We start from the raw sequence: 22,822 nt of genomic DNA, 5'->3' as shown, positions 1-22,822 counted from the left end.
ACCTGCATGAATTTCATATTCCTACATCTGTGATGAATCATTGGTATACTGTGTACGGAAAAACTACACCCATTTTGATTCACAGTTCATATCAGACAAGATGCCATGGGGCATCTCAGCCCTAAGTCAGATTTTTTTCGGTTTATTTGTAAATAATTAAACAAGAAAATCAATACTATTCGTACTTTTGAATGCATAATTACCTTTACACCTTACCCAGGCAGCACATTTCATCGGCCCAATAGTTGGGATTGATTGGGGATTACTGGCCCATAAGTGGTCCAACGGTGCCATTGAGCTACCAATAATGTGCAGCCACGCTATAACATAATCATTATTGGACCAGTGAACTTCACCCATATCCGTTATTGGCATTCAACCGGCTTACAGCGGTCAATATTGCCCATTCATATTGAACACCTTGCCATTATTGTATACACAATGAGGCAGCCTGGTCATTATTGGCCAACCAGCTGCAATGGTTTGCTGATATCTTCCACAACATGTTATAACCTGGTAAATATTGTCCGGTCAATAGCAACGGCTTCTCAATATTGAATATATCTAGGCATACAGTGGTCACTAATGTCCAACCAACTTTTGCGGCTTCTTAACATTGTAATATCTTGGTTTCTAGTGGTCGATATTGTCTAATGAACCTTGATGGCTGGCCAGCATTGCACATATCATGGTATAGCTTGGCTAATATTGTCCGGCCATTATGTTTGCCTCGTCAACATTGAATATATCTTGCCATAAATTGGTCAATATTGCCCCACCAGCTTTGGTGGCATCCTAGCATTGTATATATCTTGGATTATAGCGGTCAATATTGCCTAATGAGGTCTGATGGCTGGCCAGCATTGCACATATAATGGCATAAATAGGTTAATATTGTCCGGGCATTATGGTTGTCTTGTCAGCAATAAATAAATTATGGCATATATTGGTCAATAGTGACCCGCCTCTCATGGCGGCCTGCCAACAATGTATACATATGCATTATATGGTTCAATATTGTTTGATAGACTGTGATGGCTAGCCAGCATTGCACCCTAATGGCATAGGTTGGGCAATAATGTTCTGCCAATATGGATGGCTTGTCAACATTGCATATATATTGACATAGATTGGTCAGTATTGTCCCATCAGCTTTAATGGCATAATAACATTGTATATATCATGGTTTCTAGTGGTCGATAGTTTCTAACGAGCTTTGATGGCTGGCCACCGTTGCACATTTCAGGCTGTGGCGGCGCTAAAAAAAGAGCAGAAGCAGCTCTGACCAAGTCAAGTCACAAGTCACTTTTATTTTCAACATTTTACAATGTTGACGGTCTCCCAGGCAAAAAGCTGTAGGGACAGCTTGACGGGGCCTGGAAACCGGCGGCAGGCAACAGTGACAGCAGTACAAAAAATGAGTACAAGAGATCAGTTGCTACTTGGGGAAAAAAAAAAACAAAACTGATATTTTATTACAGACATACAAATGAGACGAATGAAGTGAAAAATATAAGTTATATCAGGGTGTTATATAAAGACTAGCGTTTACATACACAAAATATTACAACAAACCGATAATTACAACATGACGGACACAAAACTCAATCTACTATGTATATTACACGCGGTACCATTTTACACTGGAAACAGCAAAACACAGGTCAGCCTATAAACATTGAACGTAAAACTTTGCATGTTAGTACAGCGTTACTAAGAGTGGATAAATTGAACTTATTTAGCAACATTGGCACTGTATAACTTAATGACTGCAGAAGGTAATTTGTTCGGTGGTGCGGAATTGTTTATTTTTCAGGTGCACGTGTTTTAGAAATATTGCAGCGTAATGTTGCACCCGAGAGCGTAATTAGAAATTCTTTATACTTTTCATTAGCAAAATGGAGGTGGTGGAGAAGATGGTAACTATAAAGAGACTGAATATTGATTATATGATGCTGACGGAATAGCTCGGCTGAAGGATGCAAAATGGTACTTTGTTTATGCAACGTATGGCTTTTTTTTTCTAGACGCAGAAGTGTACTGATGTTTTGTTCGGTGGTCGTCCCCCATACTAGCGTGCAGTAGTTAAGGTGTGAGCGGAAGAGGGCATGGTACACTTGTAGTCTGACAGACATAGGAAAGAGGTCGCGCGTTCTAAATAAGGCACCTGCAGCAGACGAAAGTTTTTTAGCCACTTGTTCAACATGACTGTCCCATGTCATCTGATTGGAAAATGTCACACCTAGGATTTTATGCTGTTTAACGATATCTATTTTACGGAGACCTAATTTTAGCTCCCGACTACAGGCCAGACGTTTGTTTTTAGGAGCAAATAAAATGGCTTTTGTTTTTTTCCCATTTATTTCTAAGCTGTTTACTTCGGACCATTTCAGTACCTTTGACAACGCCCTATTCGCCATTTCAAACAATTAGGCTTCATTAGTTGAGCTAAAGAACAAACTTGAATCATCCGCATATAATACAAATACGGCATTATCATCAGTACGCATAAGATCATTAACGTAGACATTAAATAAAAATGGCCCAAGAATACTGCCTTGTGGGACACCAGATGAAATCGGTTGGAAAGCGGAATAGTAGCCATTAATGTGAACACACTGGGATCGGCCGGCTAGGTATGACTGCAGAAGAGTATTTGTGAGCCCACGGACACCATAATAATCTAACTTGTTAAGGAGGGTTGTGTGACATATTGAATCAAAGGCTTTACTGAAGTCTATATAAATTCCCAGTGTTAACTTATTAGCTTCAATGTTTTTAATGATGATTTCTTTTTGCAGCAGAAGAGCAGATTCCGTTGACCTACCCTTCCGAAAACCATGCTGACAGTCAGATAAAAAATTGTGCTTAGTAAAAAAACCGTCTAGTCGGGTGAGCATAATCTTCTCAAGACCCTTAGAAAAGATTGGAATTATAGATATTGGTCTGTAGTTGCTTACATCGTTCCGGTTTCCTCCTTTGAATATAACAGAGACTTTTGCACGTTTCATGTCGTTAAGAAATGTGCCAGATGCTAGCGAAAGATTAAATATATGCACTAAGTACGGACATAAGAGATCAAGGACATGTTTGATAGGTTTAATCTGGATGCTGTCAATGTCAAGGGCTTTACTATTCTTCAGGGAAAGAAACGTGTTGAACACTTCAGATTCATCTGTGGGTTTTAAGAACATGGTCATTGTGGAATTTGCCTGTAGGCAGCACGAAACTTTACTAAGTGATGAGCCTTTCTTTGGTCTGGCGGCGAAGTGGGCGTTAAAGCGGTCAGATAATGCAGATCCGGAAACTGGTTCACCGTCAACTATGATCTCGAGCATATCAGGGCGGTTAGGGCACGTTCCAAGCGCGTCATTGATAATTTGCCGACACAGACATTTCTAATGCATCCCACTATGACAGTATTTTTGGGCTAATTTCGTCCCAACTAAATTTTTCAATGGCCCGGACGTCACTTTAGGTTAAACTGTAGAAGATATTCATATGCCATACGTTATTTGGGCCAACATATATATAATGTTTATTGGGATTAATGTGTAGAATGTCCTAAAATTGTTTGACTGAGCTGACCAGACAAAATGCACAGAAGTGCCCATCACGGAAAATGTAGAATATATTTTTCTGAATACATTTTTCGTTATTCGCTAATTGTTGTGGATGACCTGCGATTATACTTGACATTTTTGGTAGAGAATGTTGAACATTCTAGGCTTTTATTTAGGCTAGGCTAGGTAGGCTGTTGAACATTACCTTAGTCTTCTGCATATTGATTTTCAAGCCCACCTTTCTACTTTTTCTGTCTAGGTCATCAATCATTATTTGCAGTTCATCCCCCGAGTAGCTTAGCAAGGCAATATCATCAGCAAATCGCAGATTACTGATGTATTCTCCATCTACCCTTATCCCTAACTGCTCCCATTCCAAGTCTCTGAATACTTCCTCTAAACAAGCTGTGAATAGTACTGGGGAGATTGTGTCTCCTTGCCTAACACCTTTCTTTATGGGAATTTTGTTACTTTCTTTATGTAGAACTATGGTTGCTGTGCAGCCACTATATATATCTTCCAGCACTTTCACGTACGGCTCGTCTACCCCCTGATTTCGCAATGCCTGCATCACCACCGAGGTTTCAACTGAGTCAAATGCTTTTTTGTAATGAATGAATGCTATGTATAAGGGCTGGTTATATTCCGAGCATTTTTCTATCACCTGATTGATGGTATGAATATGATCGATAGTAGAGTATCGTTTCCGAAACCCTGCTTGATCCTTTGCTTGATTGCAGTCTAAGGTTGTCCTGATTCTATTAGCGATTACCTTAGTAAATACCTTATACGTAACAGACAGTAAGCTGATTGGTCTGTAATTCTTAAGGTCCTTAGAGTCCCCTTTCTTGTGAATGAGGATAATGTTTGCATTCTTCCATGGTTCCGATGACACCAGGCACTGCGTGTACAGGGTGGCCAGGGTGGCCAGTTTTTCTTGCACGATATCGCCCCCGTCCTTCAGCAAATCTGTAGTTATCTGATCCTCTCCAGCTGATTTCCCCCTTTTCATAGTTTCTAGGGCTTTCTTGGCCTCGTCCTTCGTCCTTCGTCAGCTTTGGACAGCAGAACCGATAAACCAAGACTTGTGAAAGTTCCGATTCGTTTTAATGGCCATGACTGAAAGAGGATATTTGTGAGTACCACCACCATTTTAAGTTGTTTGTTCATAACTGAGCTCTCTGAGATTATTTCTTGCTTTGTCTCCTTGTAAGATCGCTACTTTTTCTTACCAGGTGTATAAAGCATCAGATCCCTGGGATGTACTTTGCGGGGCAACATTCATTTCGAATTGTTGCAACTGAGGTCTGCGAATATGCGCTAGCAGTACGGTAAGATACTTTTTTTGCATGATTTGGTGCAGCATGTTGTCAGCCTTGATCATCATGTCAATAACCGATATGCTTGCGAGAACGGGAAGTCATTTATTTCGACCGCACCACGCCAGTCAGTTCTGAACTGTAATTTCAGCGCACTATTTTGTATGCATAAACTCTGGCCATAATGACAACTTTACGGCGAAGAGGTGGCCAATTTTTATTGAAAGAAAAATGTGGCCCTGTAAAACATGTTGCGTGTTTTGTGTCATTTTCAGGTTACAACTTCATCGCGCGTGTGTTGTGTGTCTGAAGTGATCGGTTTCTTTTACATACTATATTCAAAATTCAGATTTAAGTTCAGGTTCCTGGGACATGATTTTTAGCTGCGAGCGAATATTTAATATTGTATTTTGCCGTTATGAATGCGCTATTGGAATGGTCTAAGCAACGCGTAGCTTATTCACGTATTTGATCTTTCTCCCGCGCTAATCCCGAGTAGTTGAAGTGTCATAAAACAGCCGCTTAAAACAGGTTATTTACAGTTGCTACCATAGTTCTTATACTTTACCACACGTACAAACTTGTTTCCACAACAAACGTGATGCTAAGCTACGGATTTCTTTATTTTTTCAGTTCGAGTGTATCATACAAACCCCAAAGCATCTGTGCCGTACGTTGTTTTGGCTGCAGCTCTGACAACTTTTAAAACGTTCTGTTTGCAGTAATGATTTGGTGCACACTAAATTTAGCAGCCGCAGCCGGAGTGCGACTGCCATTTTTTTGTCTGTTTTTTCCTTTGTAGTTTCTTTTTAGTTCTTGCGGCATTTTATCCTAACGAAAACTATTCAAAGGAAAGCTATTGATTTGAAGCTTCCAGTTATGACGACGTCTTTCTTCTACAGGTGTTCGATCACAAAGGCACTACAACTATAAGGGGGCAAGCACTCACTACCGTTTAACGTATAGATAACGGCAAATATAATTTTGGTTTATGTTTCCAGCATCAGCAATACATCCACATGGGAAGCCGTGCACTGCCAGAGGTCGCAACCAATGTAACCATGTTAATATGGCTGGCCTCACCGAGTATGCAGCTTATTTAAACCTGAGTAACCCAGACAAGAAAGTTGTCTGAGGTCCAACAGGTGGGGCTTTATTTTGCATTTTTATTCCACGGTCTAGCTGCACTTCCACATTCCAAAAGTTTCCTTTCTTATTGGGATTTATGAATGTTGCTTTTATTTCCAGGTGCCATCTGCAAGAGGAAATACATTGTTATGCACGCTGCTCAAGTCCATATCTTTAAAGGCTTCACGAAGCTGCTGCCCCTACAACCGACCACAAAAGAAGCTGCGATGAACTCAGCGCCCTCCTCCAACCTGGGACCTGAGAACACATTGCCAAGGGACGCAAAAACAGGAGGAGCACTGAAGTCTAAGAGTTCTGCCTAAATGTTTCCATGCCCTGCAACACGTGCACGCCTAATAAATCATGACGCAGTGAAGCTTTCAGCTGTATTATTTTCTGTGCATGGATATTCTCAGCATGCTTTATTTAAATAAAAAGTGCATGAGAAATATCTGCACTGCATAGGTAGGGGATGACTTTGAAGTTGCCTATTAGTCATAGCACGAACAAGCAACTAGCCGTGGTGCCGGATTGCCAATTGCTCTGGCTGGATGCCAATAATGCAAAACCAGCGGGCATGATTCAATTGGAGATATTGTGTAGCCGATAAATCTGGCTGGATGCCATCGTAAATATCAAGTGAATAAGCATGGATATAAGATATTTGATGGCCAGTGAGCTTGGCGGGATGGCCGTGATTTAACAGCCAGTGAGTGAGCTTGGGTGGAAGATATTGAGTAGCCATTGAGTGCCATTGAATGCCAGTAAACAAGGTAGTATGCCAATAGTGGTTATGATAGGAGAGCCAATCAAATTGGCTGGCATGTATCTTGGCTCTTTGTGCGCCCCAGTCAGATGCCAATATTGACCAATATTGGGACCAATATTTCCCAATATTGGACCATTGGCGGTCCATTGACGGCGTGCTGCTTGAGTACTGACATTTCTGGACTGAAGGTCTGAGTTTGGTGTCTGTCATTTATATGCGCTTAGTAGCTTTTGGGGATTACTTCAGTCACGACCAAATCATGAGAAAGAAAATGTCAAGCCCATTACACGCGAAAAAGTTCCAAATAGCTCAAAGCTTTTTTTCCCTTCTACTACCCAAGGCTCGACAATGGAGTTTAAGTACGGTTGCTGCTGAATCATACTGCCGTCGCATGTTCGCCGGCTCCATATCTCATAATCTGCAATATTTATGAAACATAAGAATAATGATCTAGCCCTGTTGTAAAGCAGGTAGGATTTACCGCTTATTCAATCTGTGTAGTTGCAAGTGCACAAGCGCCAAATCTTCAACTGCAACGCAACATAAGACCCGGGTCGAGGCACTTGGAACTGGCCCATTCTAAATTTTTGCCGAAGGCTGAATTGCAGTACACGCCAGCATCGTGCACCCCGCAATTTGGCATATTCTACTCTGAGCGTGCAGCCCCTGGCACTGTCTCTTTTCCAAGACACTGCAAACGCATTCACCCTTCCCTCGTCAAAAGCAAACTACCGTATGTTATAATGACATGCGCGTCTTGATGTTTACGAACTAGCGCTGTGTTGGCATGAATCATCAGTTCTGCGCAAACTTTTTAGGAGAATGTACAGGAAAGATGGAAATTAACTTACCTCCGAGATGTCAAATGTATGGCGGGTGGTGGCTGTCCTCCAATAGTCCCATCGTCATCGTAGTGTTTGCAAGGAAAGCGCACAAAGAAAACGCGCTACCTGTCGGGTACGCGAGCACACTTTTTGCACAGGTATGCACACAACCTGACCACGCTTCTGCACATCGCACGAGCTATTTTGTTGCGCTCTGTGCCTCGTATATCTCGAAAGAATGAAGCCGCCAGCAGCAAGGCCCCTAGTGGCACACAAGTGAAAAAGGCTCGACGCCACCAACTCATAATGGCTACGGCTAGCACTTCGATCCGCTTCGGCTGCCTCGTCTGGTTTCGACTTGTTTCGGTTTCGGAAGTCGCTGACTTAACGACGGTTCTGCTCGCCGAACAGTGGCAAGCATGATGTCGGGCGTCTACGCGCTAACGCTGCATGTTTGTCGTGTATGCGTGCCTGTAGTTTGTACATTCAGAAATGTAGCAAGGCTATCGAAAGACCACCTTGTGTTTCGCTTCTTTTCTCGCGATGCTGGTCAAACTAACTGCATGCTTGTCATGGACGTCAGGTTGACCGCGGTCTGTGGTTCGGCGAATTGGAGCTTTGGCCCAAATTCATTGCCAAGTTCCTAGCGAAAACTCCTGTTCATAAACAGTTTTAGTGGCAATTGTTCCTTTGGTAATATTGGAAGAATATACGGCGTTTTACAGATCAAGTGATTTGTTTGGAAACAGAAGATGCTGAATTGTGCTCTCCCATAAAGAACAGTGGGCGAGCCCCATTCGGCTCGCCCACACATCTTTTGCTGTCAGCTCAAACTGGTCACCTGAGAGCAATCATTTCTTTTGTGATATGTGCCTCACTACTTCAGTGTTTGACTCTTGAATGGTGACGAAATTTTTTAATGCATGTAGCTTATAGCAAAAGCAAGGACATTTGGGTGAAAGCCTTACCGGTTAGGCTTACCGGTCAAGCTTCAAGTGAAGGCAGTGTGGTGTGTTTGCACGCTCTTTACTTCCATTAAGAAACTGACCATGCAAATATTTCAACTTATCTCTGTAGCCTACAGCATACAGTAAAGAGGTTAAAGCAACCAAGCTGCTCTTTCCATGCAGCATAATGAATATGCACTGCTGGTGGAAACTGCACAATATATATTCGTGGAGTTGCATGTGCAGCTTTCCTCAATGCATCTCGCGTGACGCAGCCTACAGTGACGCTGAAAAATATGCCATCTAAAAGACATTTCCTTGCAATATGATGATTCAGCATATATGTGTATAGTGTGCATAGCTTCAAGATGCAACACATACTTTTGGTATCACCTCTCATAAAGTACTAGGATTTGTGTATATCTTCATTAATCTAAGATCACCGATTCAATCCTTTCTTTTTTTTCTTTTATTCGACAATGATACGGACAACATTTGCAAGTGTCATTACGCCGCAGAATGCTTCAAATCAGAGTAGTGCAGTTCAGCAAATGTTTGCTATAGTCTCAGGAAACTTAAAAATGGTGTATATAAATGTATATGTGCAAATCAAATCTCAAAATACTGTAGCAGCTGTTTTGCTCAGCCTATACTAGTGCTGAAAAAGAGAGTCAGGCTGGTTGGTTATAATGAGTGAATTGAGTGAACACTGCTCTAAGATAGTAAGGGAGATAAAGAAGCAGAATTGTTGTCATCTTCTCTCCCATCCCATCTGTTAGTGATGTTTGAAGTCAAGAGTTTGACGGAAGCCCGTCTGGTCGGGATGGGACATGACGAAAAATAAACGACACCGACCAAAAGAAGAAAGATGGAATGACGTTTCGGCTCCCACACGGGAGCCTTGTTCACAAGGCTGTTTATTTTCGGTTTATTTTCGTCATGTTAGTGCTGTTCAGTTGTTTGCGAATTGTCTTTCTTTGGTCTTTACAAGTGAATATGAGCTCGTGAAGTTCAGTACTGGAGTTGGCTTTCACATTTCTGCTATCACATTTACTTTTTCTTCTACAGATGAAACTTCAAGCCAGTTCTTCATACAAACTTGTGATGCCTGATGGTGGTAATAGTGTGCAGTTATAGTGCGTTTCCTCCATTTCCTCCATTCATATGCAAAACACAATGTAAGGGGGATTTTGATCGCCACTGACCATCATCTACTTGGCAGGCAACACATCAACGTTGTGCACACAGCCTTTGTCGTGCATCTATGGCTGCGTTCAACTTCCAGAAATGAATGCTTGAAAGAGAAGCAAATGATGTTATTAGATCTAGCTGAAGTATCTCACTTTTGACATTGTTTTACAGTGAGCTCGATATGTCGAGTAGTAGTTGCTCAGCGTGCATGTTCTCATATAAAGATTTCTGCATAATGAAAGGAAGCAAGCACTTTTCTACTAATGTTGAAAATGTGCTGCAGGCCAAGACCAAAATTGTGAAATATAAAAAAGTGCACCTGTCGCAAATAATCATGAAGTAATCATTAGATGAAAGCTCTAACTTTGACCCCTTTCATATTGGAAGGACCTACACAGTCTCAACGACTAATGTTTTAGCATGCAAGCATGTACATGGCTACGTAGTTTGCATGCTCTCTTAGAGCAACTGTTCCCGCACTGGCTCCATGTGCTTCTACAAGCTCGAACAAATACGTGACCAGCTCATTCTCATTAAATCTTGCACAGTGGCTGTGCGTGCTTCTGTGAGCTCGCTCATGGGCTGAATAAATCTCACAAGAACTTGTACAATCTCGTGCGTTCGTACACAATGGCTCTACGTGCTCTCTTAAATCCACGTTTAATCTCCCAAGAACTCACATATTCTTATACATTCTCATTCACTCTCACACTTTCTTCTACAGCTCACGTACAGTTTTTTCAGTAGGGCAGTTTTGTTAGGGTTTAAGACCATCAGCCATCTATGGCATCACTCTTGCCAACTTTCTAGATAAGACTGAAGAACATCGTTATCTGCATCGCTATTAATAGAACCGTAAATTACACAATCGTCAGCGAATAAGCAAATGGTTGATGAAATAGTATTAGGTAAGTCACTGATCTAAATTAAGAAAAGAAGCGGGCCAAGAAGTGAGCCTTGCGGCACACCAGAGAGTACGTTAGAGAGCTTAGAAGATTTATTTGTGGCCTCTACAAATGGCTGACGGTTAGTGAGAAAATCCTGTATCAGTTTAAGACGAGTGGATTAAGGTGTAGTAGACTAAGTTTCACTAGTAGGCGTCTATGAGGGAATTTTTCAAAAGCCTTCTCGAAGTCGATCAAAAGAGCATCAACCAATATGTTAAGGTCTAGATTAATATTTATGTCGTGAAGAAAATGTGCAAGTTGGGTATCTCATGAAACTCCTTCTTGAAATCCTTGCTGGTTAGAGTGAAAGAACTTGACAGACCTAACAAAATTTGTGAAGTACGAATAAATAATCTGTCTCATGATTTTTGAAGAGACGCTGGTCAGTTATATGAGCTGGTAGTTAGTAAGACCTGGCTTAGGAACTACAACAATCTTGACCATTTTTCAGTCATGAGGGATGGTGTCCGATGACAATGTCTGCTGGAAATTGTGGGACGAAATATTACTGGTGATTTCCTTTGTGCTTTTGAGCGCTTTAGCATTGATACCGTCGATGCCAGCTGATGAGGTCAATTTTAAAGATATAAAATTATTAAAATAAGAAATAAATGTTTAGTGCCGGCTGCTTTAAGCAACAATGTGACTCTTTTCTAATGATAGAACTGAGTTGTAATGTACTTAATGAATAGCTTTTTTAAATCATTGCACCATTGTATTATTGCCGGGGAATGGTAGATGCGAAGAAGATACAAAACAAAAAAATAGTGGCAAGTATTGTCGTTTCATTCCATTTAATTTTATTTTATTACCTTAAAGACCCCTCGCGGGGTATTGCATAAGGGGTGGGATAAGCATAAAAGGTACAAGGCAATGCAATATGTGATCATGTGCAAAAAATGTTGTTTAGATTGCTAGCAAACGATAAAGGGCAGGTGATGTTGACGATATGCTGAGGAAGGCCATTCCAGTCTTTAGCTGCAACGTGGGAAGAAGGAGGCTGAATAGGTAACAGTTCGGACACGTGGGCAAAATACTTAAAGCGTGTGGCCAGTGCGGTGCGAAATGTAAGATGCTGGCGTGATGTAGGGGGCATGGTTAAGTGATGAGTGAAAGAACTTGTGGTACAGTGATAGCGTGGCTATGCGATGACGAACGGAAAGAGGCAATAGTGCTGATTTAGTATTTAGGGCTCAAACACTGATGTCGTACGAGTAAGAAGAATGAATGAACCTTGCAGCGCGGTTTTGAACGGCTTCTAGATCGTTTATGAGGTTAATATGATGCGGGTCTCATATGGCGGATGCATATTCAAACTTAGGTCTAATGAGTGACTTGTACGTGAGCCATTTCACGTGATGCGAGGTGAGGCGAAGGTGACGTTTAAGAAATCCCAGAGTTTTTTTAGCAGATGATATCACATTAGCAACATGTGCATCCATGTTAGGTCATTTGATAATGTGACGCCTAAGTACTGGAAAGATGATACTGATTATATGAACTCGTTAGCGATTTTGTAATGGAAGGCATAACTCTTTTTGCGACGGGTAATGGAAAGAAGCTTGCATTTGTTAGGGTTCAGGGCCATAAGCCAATTTCCGAACCACTGTTCAATTTGGGTAATGCCTTGCTGGAAGGCTTCTTGATCAGTTACGTTTGTTACTTGGCGATAAATTACGCAGTCGTCAGCGAACATTCAAATTTGGCCGAATACATACTGTGTGAAATCGTTCAGTTCAATTCAGTCGTTCAGTCTTGTCCAACTTCGTGACCCTGTGAACCATGTCACGCCACGCTTTCCGGTCTCTCACTATCTTCCTAACATCACATAACTTCATCTGCAGTGCCTCGAGGATGCCATCTAACCATCGCGTTCGCTGCCTACCCCTTTTTCGGCGACCCTCAACCTTTCCCAACATCAGATCTTTCTCCAGCGACTCCTCTCTTCTCATGAGATGACCAAAGTAGCTGAGCTTTAACTTTAGAATTTGACCCTCCAATGAGCAGTCAGGGTTTATGGTCGACAATATCGACTGATTTGATCTTCTGGCAGTCCAAGGAACTCTCAAGAGTCTTCGCCAGCACCACAATTCAAACGCGTCAATTCTTCGGCGGTCAGCCTTTTTCACAGTCCAACTCTCGCATCCATACATCACAACTGGAAAGACCATAGCACGAGTTATACGGATCTTGGTTTGCAGACTAATGTCTCTGCTCTTTACTAGGCGGTCAAGGCTAACCATTGCTCTCTTTCCCAGAAGCAGGCGTCTCCTAATTTCATGGCTGCAGTCTCCTTCCGAGGTAATCTTGGAGCCCAAGAAGAGAAAATCTGTCACAGCTTCCACTTCTTGTCCATTGATGCTCCAGGACTTGATAGGGCAAGACGCCATGATCTTTGTCTTTTTAATGTTCATCTTTAAGTAGGGGCGCAAAAACGGAGCCTTGTGGGAGGCCAGATTTTACAGGGAGAGGGTTGGAAGCGTGGTTGTTTACTCGTAAAATAATACAGTTTAAGCTATTTGGTTATGTTAGAAATGCAGCAAGTCACTGCCAACACGCCTAACTAAATTCTGCCTTTTGTAAGTTCTTTTGCTGTGTCTTTGTGCACGAATTGCTTCGTCTGCTGCAAGGCTAAAGATCCCTGTGATTTTTTTGGGGCTTCAGATCTTCCTCTGGTCTCTTCCTATCCTGAAAATTAGCTCTGCAGAAGGAGTGAATTTACACTCGGTAGTCTACCCTGTATGCTAAAGCTGAGAAAGAAATCTGTTAAGAACAACTACATTTGGCTTATTTCCATGTGCACATCAGCAGACTCTGGCTAGATTTTACTAGACACATAATTTCTGCGCAATTGCTGTTCTTTATTTGCATCCTTACTGTCTCAAGCCATTTGCAAAAGATGCATATATCATCTTTTAATTAACAAACATTACGTAGTGTAGGTTCCTGAATTGGGCTTATTTTGAACGAAAAATCAAGTGTCGATGATATAGTGTTGAAAAAATTCCGCCGAGGGCAGTGTGGAATCTACACTGCGGAAATGTGAAAACCTAAACGTTGCTGGTAACATGGTGCATCAGGTGTGCTCTCATCATAATTATGAACTAAATACACATTTAATACCATTGCTTATGTCATCAGCTCTAATTGTAGCGTCACTGTCATCACCACTATCATCCTCACAATAGACATGGAGAAGTTTGATGTGCGTTTCAGATCTCGGGCGTTGCGCGGTTGAATAAAGCTCTCGGCTGGGGATGCGGAGGGGGCGGTTCAATTCCCAGTGGAGACAAGATTTTATTGTTCCGATGTCGTCATCATGACGCCATTTGATTGCAATCTATAGTGTGACCAAGCAAACGAAACTAGAAGAATAAGTGCAAACAGGTCTCCCTTAAATAATCACACAGGTTGCCGATAAACTGCTTGTTCAGGGTCCACTTCCTGTAATCACAATCACGGTCCCACCGCAGGCCTACTTTCCGTTGGTAGCACTGTCTCACGGATGCATTGTGCTGGGCAGGTCCACAATAGATGCTTCGTATTGTACAGTTCCGGTACTCCTCGCGCTATTTTCACTATGCCTGATGTCAAATATTTCGAATAAAAAAAGCAAACGAAAGCCGACAGCGTGAGGCATTGAAAGCTTTCGCCTTAGCATTGATGGGCCTGCACGAGTGACCTTTTTTGAGAGCAATGCAAAAAGGTGCTACGGTAGAGCAAAGAAGATGTGCACTGAAATCGTGTCTAGCTTTAGCTTGTCTTGAAAGCTTGTCTAGCGTAGCGTGTGATTCCATTCCCTCAACGGTAGAGCCCTCTGAGAAGCGCCACCTGATGACAGATAGTGGAAATATTGTCAAAGTGAATAAAAGCGCATTTAAAGCCTGTTGTACTCATTTTTTTCAGTTGCGCAATGGATTGGCACTACTTACCTCAGCACTGAGCGAATCAAAAATGTTAGACTCCTTTAAGTGCACCTTGTTTTCGGATGTTTTTAAATCGCTACGTTAAAATAAGCTACCGAGATTATACCAGGGGTGTGTCCTCCTCTATGTTGCATTATGTGATGATTTATTTATTAATAACCGCAAAACCAGCTGTGTACAGATCCACGAAGTGACGGCATGACAACGGTAACACTATTCAGCTACCTTCACCGTAGTCATTTCCTGCTTCCAGGGAGTGTATGCTACCTTTCGGTTGCGTTCAGACTCCTCTCGGTAACTATCGCCGTTTAGCAGCTGAGAGGCAACCAGTGAGGATAAAGAAGTTTCGGGACCCTACCGTTGAGGAAGCGGAATTACGCCAGCGGAGCACAAGATTTTGCTTTCATTGACTATTTCAACAAAAAATTGAGATGATAACAGGTAGGGAGCATGTATAAAGTTGCTACTTTGCTAATGAACTGCGATATTGTTTGCACGGCACACGAGTGTCCACTTTCACTTGTGTCTGCCTCAGTTAGGCAGGTACCTTGTGCATTTTCTGACATAAGTGTCGACCTACGCCCTGCGGACAAAAATGTGGAAATTTGTTTTTAGGTTGCCTTTCTCAGTACAAGATAGACAAGAATGACAAGCAGTGACCTTCATAGTTGAGGCATTAGTCAACAGTTTCAGAATTCATCTCTCTTTTCCTTACAGCAGTGTTGCACATCTTGGAAATAGCGTGAGCTAGGAAACACGGACATCAGAAACATATGGACATGTGAATTGCAGCCTCACAACTGGATTTTACCAAGTTAAGATGACACACATAGAGTGGACAAAACCGTGTAATCAACACTATAGTTTTGCTTGCTGTATATAAGTTATCTTTCAGTTAGTAAAATGCAATTGTAAGCCTGTGTGCTTCCTTTTCACTGCTGTTTCTGCTCTACTTGTTTTCTAGAACAGTTGCTTCAATTTTAAGATGAACATCATTGCATGAAGCATTCCTGCCCAAAGATTTATGTTGTTCATCTGTTGACGCTCATTGCTGCCGAAATGCAGCTTTATGAATTTGCTTTAAACGGGATGCAGCAAGATTTATCTCTATTAATTGCAGCAAGTCATCACTACTTCCACATTGTTCCAGAATGTTGTTTTAACTCTCGGCGTTGTATTATGATGTTTTCTTGCAAGTCTTAGTTGAACACCGTGGGTAGCCGAAGGCAGTCTATGGCGGGATGACCACTGAGCACGCTTGTTGCTATCATTTTCCGCCAAGTTGTTTAGCCTTTGCGAGTACAAGTCAGCCCAATATGCAGTGGCGTCGCTAAGGTGGCTTTGCCGTTTGATGATTTTGAGTCCTGTCACACATAAGATTGGTGTGCTTGCCAACCCAGCAACGAAACAAGTAATGCTGAGCATCAAATCTATGCTGTACAGTTGGATTTTCTGCTGAGATAATGGCAAATAGAGTTTAGGCTTCATAGGCGTTTTCTTCCACAGTTAAACCAGCCTTTTTTTTACCATGTGGCCATTTCGATGCTTTGAGCAATTGTTTAGCAGGCTGCTCACTTCTGAGTTCGTAATGGGCTCATTTACCAATGACATTATCTCTCTTATGACCGCCAATTTCTGCTTTTGCTTCTTTAGCACTTTCGCTCCTAAATAAGTGCTTTGTTCCTCGCTGACGTTCAAGCTGCTCACACTAGTGCCTTCAGTATTGATTCACGGCTTTGCCTATATTACTAACGGTGTGGTAGGTACGCTTACATGTGCAGAACGTTCACTGTGTCCCCGAATGTCAAACCCTCCTGTCTGGTCACGAGGTTCTTGAGCGCACTTCCTCCAGTTTGGTTGTTGAGCCTGTAGCGCCTTTGCAAGATATCAGCCGGCTTGGTAATTAGTCTGTCAATGTCTTGTCTGAAGCAGCACTACGACCAAAACATTTTTATTTAATTGGCCAGGATGGCTCCCTCTTCTTCCCAGGGCTGATTTTAGAGAAGGAATTGACCTGGGTCTACTGCAGCAGGAGACAATATTACCAGCGCTGTGAGCCAGAACTTCAGAGTAGTTTTTTGGTATAGTCACGTAATTGAGTTTCCTTATAATAAAGCTTCTTACAAGTGCCAATACTATGAGACCTAGCTTGAAATTGGTAGCGCCTTGCCCCTACAACGATCACTCCACAAGACAAGGCGTCACTTTTGTGAGCGCAAGTCAGCTTAATAAGCAGTGGCGTCACTAGACACACCCGCACCAGGTGCGGAGGCACGGCGCGGCGCGCCCCACCCCCCCGTCCCCGCGTCTATAGCACCGGATCGCAACTTCCCTTTCCTCTATAGTTATCAGACTTTCCATTCCACTGAGCAACAGGCAATTTGTGCCCTTCGCCATTTTGAAAGTGTGAGGTGGATGTGTGCTTGGACCGCGGATCTAGAAAGACAACAGATAAATGCAGGAGACAAAAGACTGCTGCAGACATGCTGCCAGCGGTCCTCGCTCGGGACAGGAGGGTAAGCTACACATACACAAAAAGAGGCGATGCGGCAGCGCAGCAGCCGACGGGTGTCGTCTAACACGCTTTCGCGCAGGGGTTTCTGATGGCTTTCGGTTTAATGCTCGTATTTCCATAATGCACGCACGTACACTGGCCCGGCCAAGTGTCAAAATGGCATCGAGTTTATATGGCATAAACTAAGACATGCGATTTCAAACAATCCTCTTAAAAACCATAATTTGTTCCAAGATCACACTTGCCGGTTAGCGTTTCAGCGGCACCATTGCGCGCCTTTTCGCATCTTTACACAAGATTTCATTTCGCTCCCCACCCCTTCTTCCCTCTCACTGTCCAGCTGCACCCCCTGAGCTCAGCGTCCGGTGCGAACCAAACTGTCCGCTTCCCAATCGCGTCGCCACTACCAATGAGGAGTTCATCTTGGAGCTCTGCCTGTCTTCTAGCTCATTGTCCATAACTTGAAGGGGTTGAATCTTGTTGACGTGCCTTCCCTTACGGAAATCCCATATCTGCTCCAGATATGGAACATATGCTGCCAGATACAAATATATAAGGCAGCTAATAAGACCTTATCTGGGCAAATCAGATCAAAAATCAGGCCCAATAAGGTCATATATGTGCAAAATGTTGCCCTTATATGGCTCAGATTTGGCCATATCATGCAACATATAATCGACATCTGTACGGGTAACGGGACCATATATGGCTTCATCAGAGGCATATATGGTATCCTCGCGACCCTATGTGGCCTGATAAAAGGCATATATGGCGTCGTCATGACCTTATATAGACAGACCAGGGCTTTATACAGCCTCATCGGGGCTTAAATTATGTAGGCGCCATAGTGACTGTATATTAGCAATATATGGCCTTCGTTTACCTGCTGCAAATATCCAATATTGGCATCCTGTGGCCGAGCTTCAATTTTTCTACACTCAGCATGGCCGGTATGCTTAGTTTTGACATAATTGTATCCAATTTAGAAAATAGCTACGACTCTTACTATTTCAATTATTCTGCAGCTTGCGCTGCAATATAATTATTATGCAATGTGTTGCTTAATCCAGGAGTGCGCGCTGTTATGGCTACATGCTCCTCTTTCCGCCTACTAACTCGCATTTTCATTTAAATTGCGGCGGCAGTGCGGTGCACAAACCATGGTCGGCTAAGTTGAGCGATTCAAAATATGAAGAAAATGATGGCAGTTCGGTATACGGCCAACTCCGCGCTGTCTAGATGGTGACTCATCCTCAGAGGCAGCTGGCGGTCGCTGCGTCGCGAGCCGCACTGGCTAGACAGTTACTCATCCTCTTCCCTCTAGCTGCGTTGCGGGCTCGCATTTCATCTCCACGAGATCTCCGTTTTGAGTGCGTTTGCCTCATTGCCCTCCCGCTTTCAACTCCGTGCTCGTCAGCCCTTCTTGCCAACTCGTTCCTTTCCTGTGGCAGACATGGAGTTCGGTGCTGCTGGCGGGCGGGTTGCATGTTATGTTTGCTGGTGTGTGTGTATGTGCTAGCGCCTGTTTGCTGTTAGCTGTGAGCATGTAAGAAAAATGCGACAGCAAACCTACACGAGCTTCAGTCTGACAGCCGGCATACAGGCAATTACTGTGTTCCACTGCGGGTGGTATCATCCTTGGCAGAGAACCTGATGATCGCTTGAGCTTTTCGAGGCTTTTGTCCTGCGTGGCCACGGCCAAATCTTCACCATATTGTAGAAACTGCCAGCGGATCGCACCCTCATCGTGTAGCCTCATATTCACGCCAGATCACCAAAACCGTGAGCATGAGACTTCTTGCCGGGCACTAGCAATTGCCAGCCTCAGGACATTATTTATTTTATTATTTTGATAGAAAATAATTTTCCAATCAGTAAATTGGATGGCAACTACCAGTGTGGTATTTTTCCGTGCATTTCATTGCTAATTTGTCTTTTGCTCCAGAAATTCTGACAAATTTTAGTGAGTGAATACGGTCCTTTGCTGTTTATATTAATATTATTATTATTTTCACTACCTAAGTAGCTTCATTCTTGATTTGGTTATGGGGCAGAGCTGTCGCTGTCAAGACAAATGGCATCGGACATGCTTTTTTTCTTTGTTTTCTCTCTTAATTTCAAAAGCAATCACGAGTTATGCGCGCTCGCTCATTTTGCACTGGAGTCTCTGATAAAGGTAACACCAGTACTTTCTCACAGCCTATATCTACTTTTCTGAGGTTTAGGTATTGGCAGCAGTCCCAGAAGTGTGTGGTTTATCGACCTACGGTTAAGCGGTACCTTTTCCGGGTATCGACAAACCTGATTCGGTTTCAATAGTCTAGTTCGATTTCAATAGCCATCCTCTATTTATTTTCTTTAACTTCGCAAGTAAACCAGCTCAAACTAAAAGCATTTACAGGTTAAAGCTCTGTGTGTGAAAGAGTAGATTAAAAATGTAAGATCTTATTTAATAGGTTAATGTCTTTCACTTTAGCTTCTCGTGTAGACAGGTAGGTCCATTATTCTGTTCAGATGCCTCATTAGTTTGTTATAGTATCGCGCGTAAATGAATAGTTTCTCAATATTGACTAACGGATTAACATGTCTTTGACCCTCAGTACCCACGTAACTCAGGCCCGTCTTTGAGCGATTTCATGTCGGCAGGGCAAAAGAGAAACCTTTGGTTTTAAAGCTGTTTTCCTGTAAGGTTTTAAGTGAAAGGGGAAATTTAGGTTTCCTTTGGCAAACTTGATTGAGTGCGCTGGAATACTGAAACTGTCTTGTGTATGTTGTAATAAAGTGTTATGATGATATGCAGATATAATGATCAATAGTTCAAAACCTACATGCCATGCTGGCTAGATCTTTAAATCAGGAATTGGGTAGATAAGGCATATCTCACCAGATATGCTTTACCTGGTACTGGATATCAGGAATTGGGCGGATAAGGCATATACGACCAGATATCTCTTATCTGGTACTCCAAATCAGGAATTGTGCTGATATGCCTTATCTGGCCCAGATCTGTCCTAATATAGCATATCTGCCCAATTTTCGACATACTGATCTGGATTTTTTATAAGTCCAGATATGGCATTTCAGTAAGGGTTGTGTCATAAATTTGGAGCAATCCATAGACGCTACATCTGAGTTTACTGTGGTCACAGCTCCGACATCTTCCTAGGACTCTGTGATGAAAATTTAGATTACAGGCTCGTGGTTTTTTATTTCGGAAGCGAAATTGAGCCAAGTTTACTTCATGCTTCTGGCATGAAGCATGTACCTGCTATTAAAATCCCGAAGCCTTTTTGAAGGATTTAAATGCTTTCAAAAAGCAACTTTGGAATGCTTTTTTGATCATGGTAAGAATAGAAAGAGTTCAGTCTCTCTAATTCAGAATTTAACTCCTCAAAACACCCACACTCTCCGGTCGAAAAGGTTAAAGCATCTGCCGTGCTGGCACAGGTATGGAAAACCAAAGTCGTTCCTGAAGCGCAGCGCCCAAGGGTTACATTTTGCGAGCCTTTTAGGCAAGCTGCTCAAAGCAGCGTCGGAGTTCACCAAAATCAGCAGCTACCAAGGTGAAGGCCATGGACATCTGGATTCGCCCGTTTGATGAACTACTAGACCACTGCAGACCGCTATGATGGCACACCTAAAAATAGTGGTGGCCTGAGTGATCTTTTTTTCGAGATAGTTACAGGCTGGCTGCTGCTGTCGGTCCAATGGCCTCAGGTGGCAATGCTTATATGGATGCCCATGAAGAAGTCCAGCCTCCACGTGGCTCCTGGCCATCGTCGACATCAGTGGAAGCTCTAGCCATAATTTATGCTCTTATAGTACGGAGTCTGGGTCGTATATATGCACTGCTGACCCTCTTCGACTTGAACCAAAAGTTTAAAGAATGCTGCTTTCCAGGCACCACCCTCATCTTACGAGTGCTGCCAAAGCCTCATGAAACGCACAGAATGGATGATTTCAAAACACTGCCTCTTGTGCTTCCATTGTGATGGGTGCAGCCATATTGCCATGCCTCTACAGAAGAATCAGTTCAATTAAGTCGTGTTTGACTCTGCGTGGCCTTATAAACGATATCACGCCAAGCTTTCCTGTTTCCCACTATCTTTGTGGGAAAGATTGAGGGACACAGAAAAGCAGGTAAGCAGCGAACGCGATGGATAGATGGATTTTTCGTGGAATTACAGACGAATCTATGTGCAGACGAATAGGCATGCTCAATTTTGCCATTGCTGCACTAAAACAACACACCGGCCAGCGACTACAGAAAACTGACTACCTGCACAGGGGTGTATGCACCATAAGATGTATGTGTTATCACGTTATATATCCCATTCTCTATCAAAGTTCAGCACACAATCTGCTTCACCGGGTCACAGCTACACTGTGGCTGTGTGAGGAAGGTTCTCATTCCTTGTAGAGGAAACAATAGAGAGCAAACTATTGAGATGAGGTTGCTTCACAGTGACGTAATAAAGATGTGCTGGCGAATAGTGGTGCATCTGCTATGGTGGCGTCAACGAAGACATGAAGAGAGTTTAAGATGACTACGCGCCAGAATATTGCACAAGTGAGTAGTCTGTAATGATGAATTTGGATGAGCGTGTTGGCCTGGAAAATCAGATGTCACCACTAGCTGTGTGAACCCGAACACGCGACTTGCATTTTGGTCAGTCAGGCTTTTTCATGGATATGACGAGCTCGGCCGACAACGTGTATTCTAGATGCTGCCTTATGGTCGGACCAATTGTCTACCCAGCCTTGACATGTCAACCGAAGCCACCCCTTAGTCACAATGCACATAAAGCAGGTTGTCCACGAAGTCACTTAGCAGCTGTTGCTCCTTATCGAGCCGGCAAATAAACATGGAACTGACCCTTCGGTGCAGCGGTGGCGTAACGGTAAAACATCCGCCTCGCATGCAAGAAGACCGGGGTTCAAATCCCGGTGCCGCGCAATTCTCCACCGAATTAAAAAAATATCCGCGTGTCGATAGAATTGCATAAACAGGTTTGGGGTGCGACCTGATGCCGGTGAACACCTCCGGCAAGGCACTCCGTCACCAGGACAGGAGTTGGCCACCCTGGTGCAGAAACTGGCCTCAACCTCTCATGATAAGCTCCACAAAACCCCGGCCCTCAGTCACCAGTTGCTGCGGAACAACTGAAAACGGCGGCGGTCAGACCTGCGACGCAGCGGGGGTGCTAAGAACACCTGGCTCCGCTGGACAGTCCGCCATTGGAAACTGACCCTGGCAACGTTTAATGCTAGAACCCTAGCTAGTGAAGCTAGTTTAGCAGTGCTCTTACAGGAACTAGAGGGTATGAAATGGGATGTAATAGGGCTTAGTGAGGCTAGGAGTCCAAATGAGGCATATACTGTACTGAAGGATGGGCATGTACTGTGTTATCGAGGGTTACCAGAGAGGCGACAACTAGGAGTAGGTTTCCTTGTCAATAAATATATTGCGGATAATATAGATGAATTCTATAGTAATAATAACAGGGTGGCAGCCATCGTAATTAGGATTAAAAAGCGGTATAAACTGAACGTTGTACAGGCCTTTGCACCTACATGTAGTTATGATGACCAGGCAGTTGAAAGTTTCTACGAAGATGTAGAATCGGCAATGCGAAAAGTAAAGACGCAGTATACTGTACTAATGGGCGACTTAAATGCCAAGGCAGGGAAAA

The sequence above is a fragment of the Amblyomma maculatum genome, chromosome 4, assembly GCF_055883805.1.
Source record: "Amblyomma maculatum isolate TAMU_Amacu chromosome 4, ASM5588380v1, whole genome shotgun sequence".
Taxonomy (NCBI): domain Eukaryota; kingdom Metazoa; phylum Arthropoda; class Arachnida; order Ixodida; family Ixodidae; genus Amblyomma; species Amblyomma maculatum.
Note: the sequence above shows the minus strand (reverse complement) of the source record.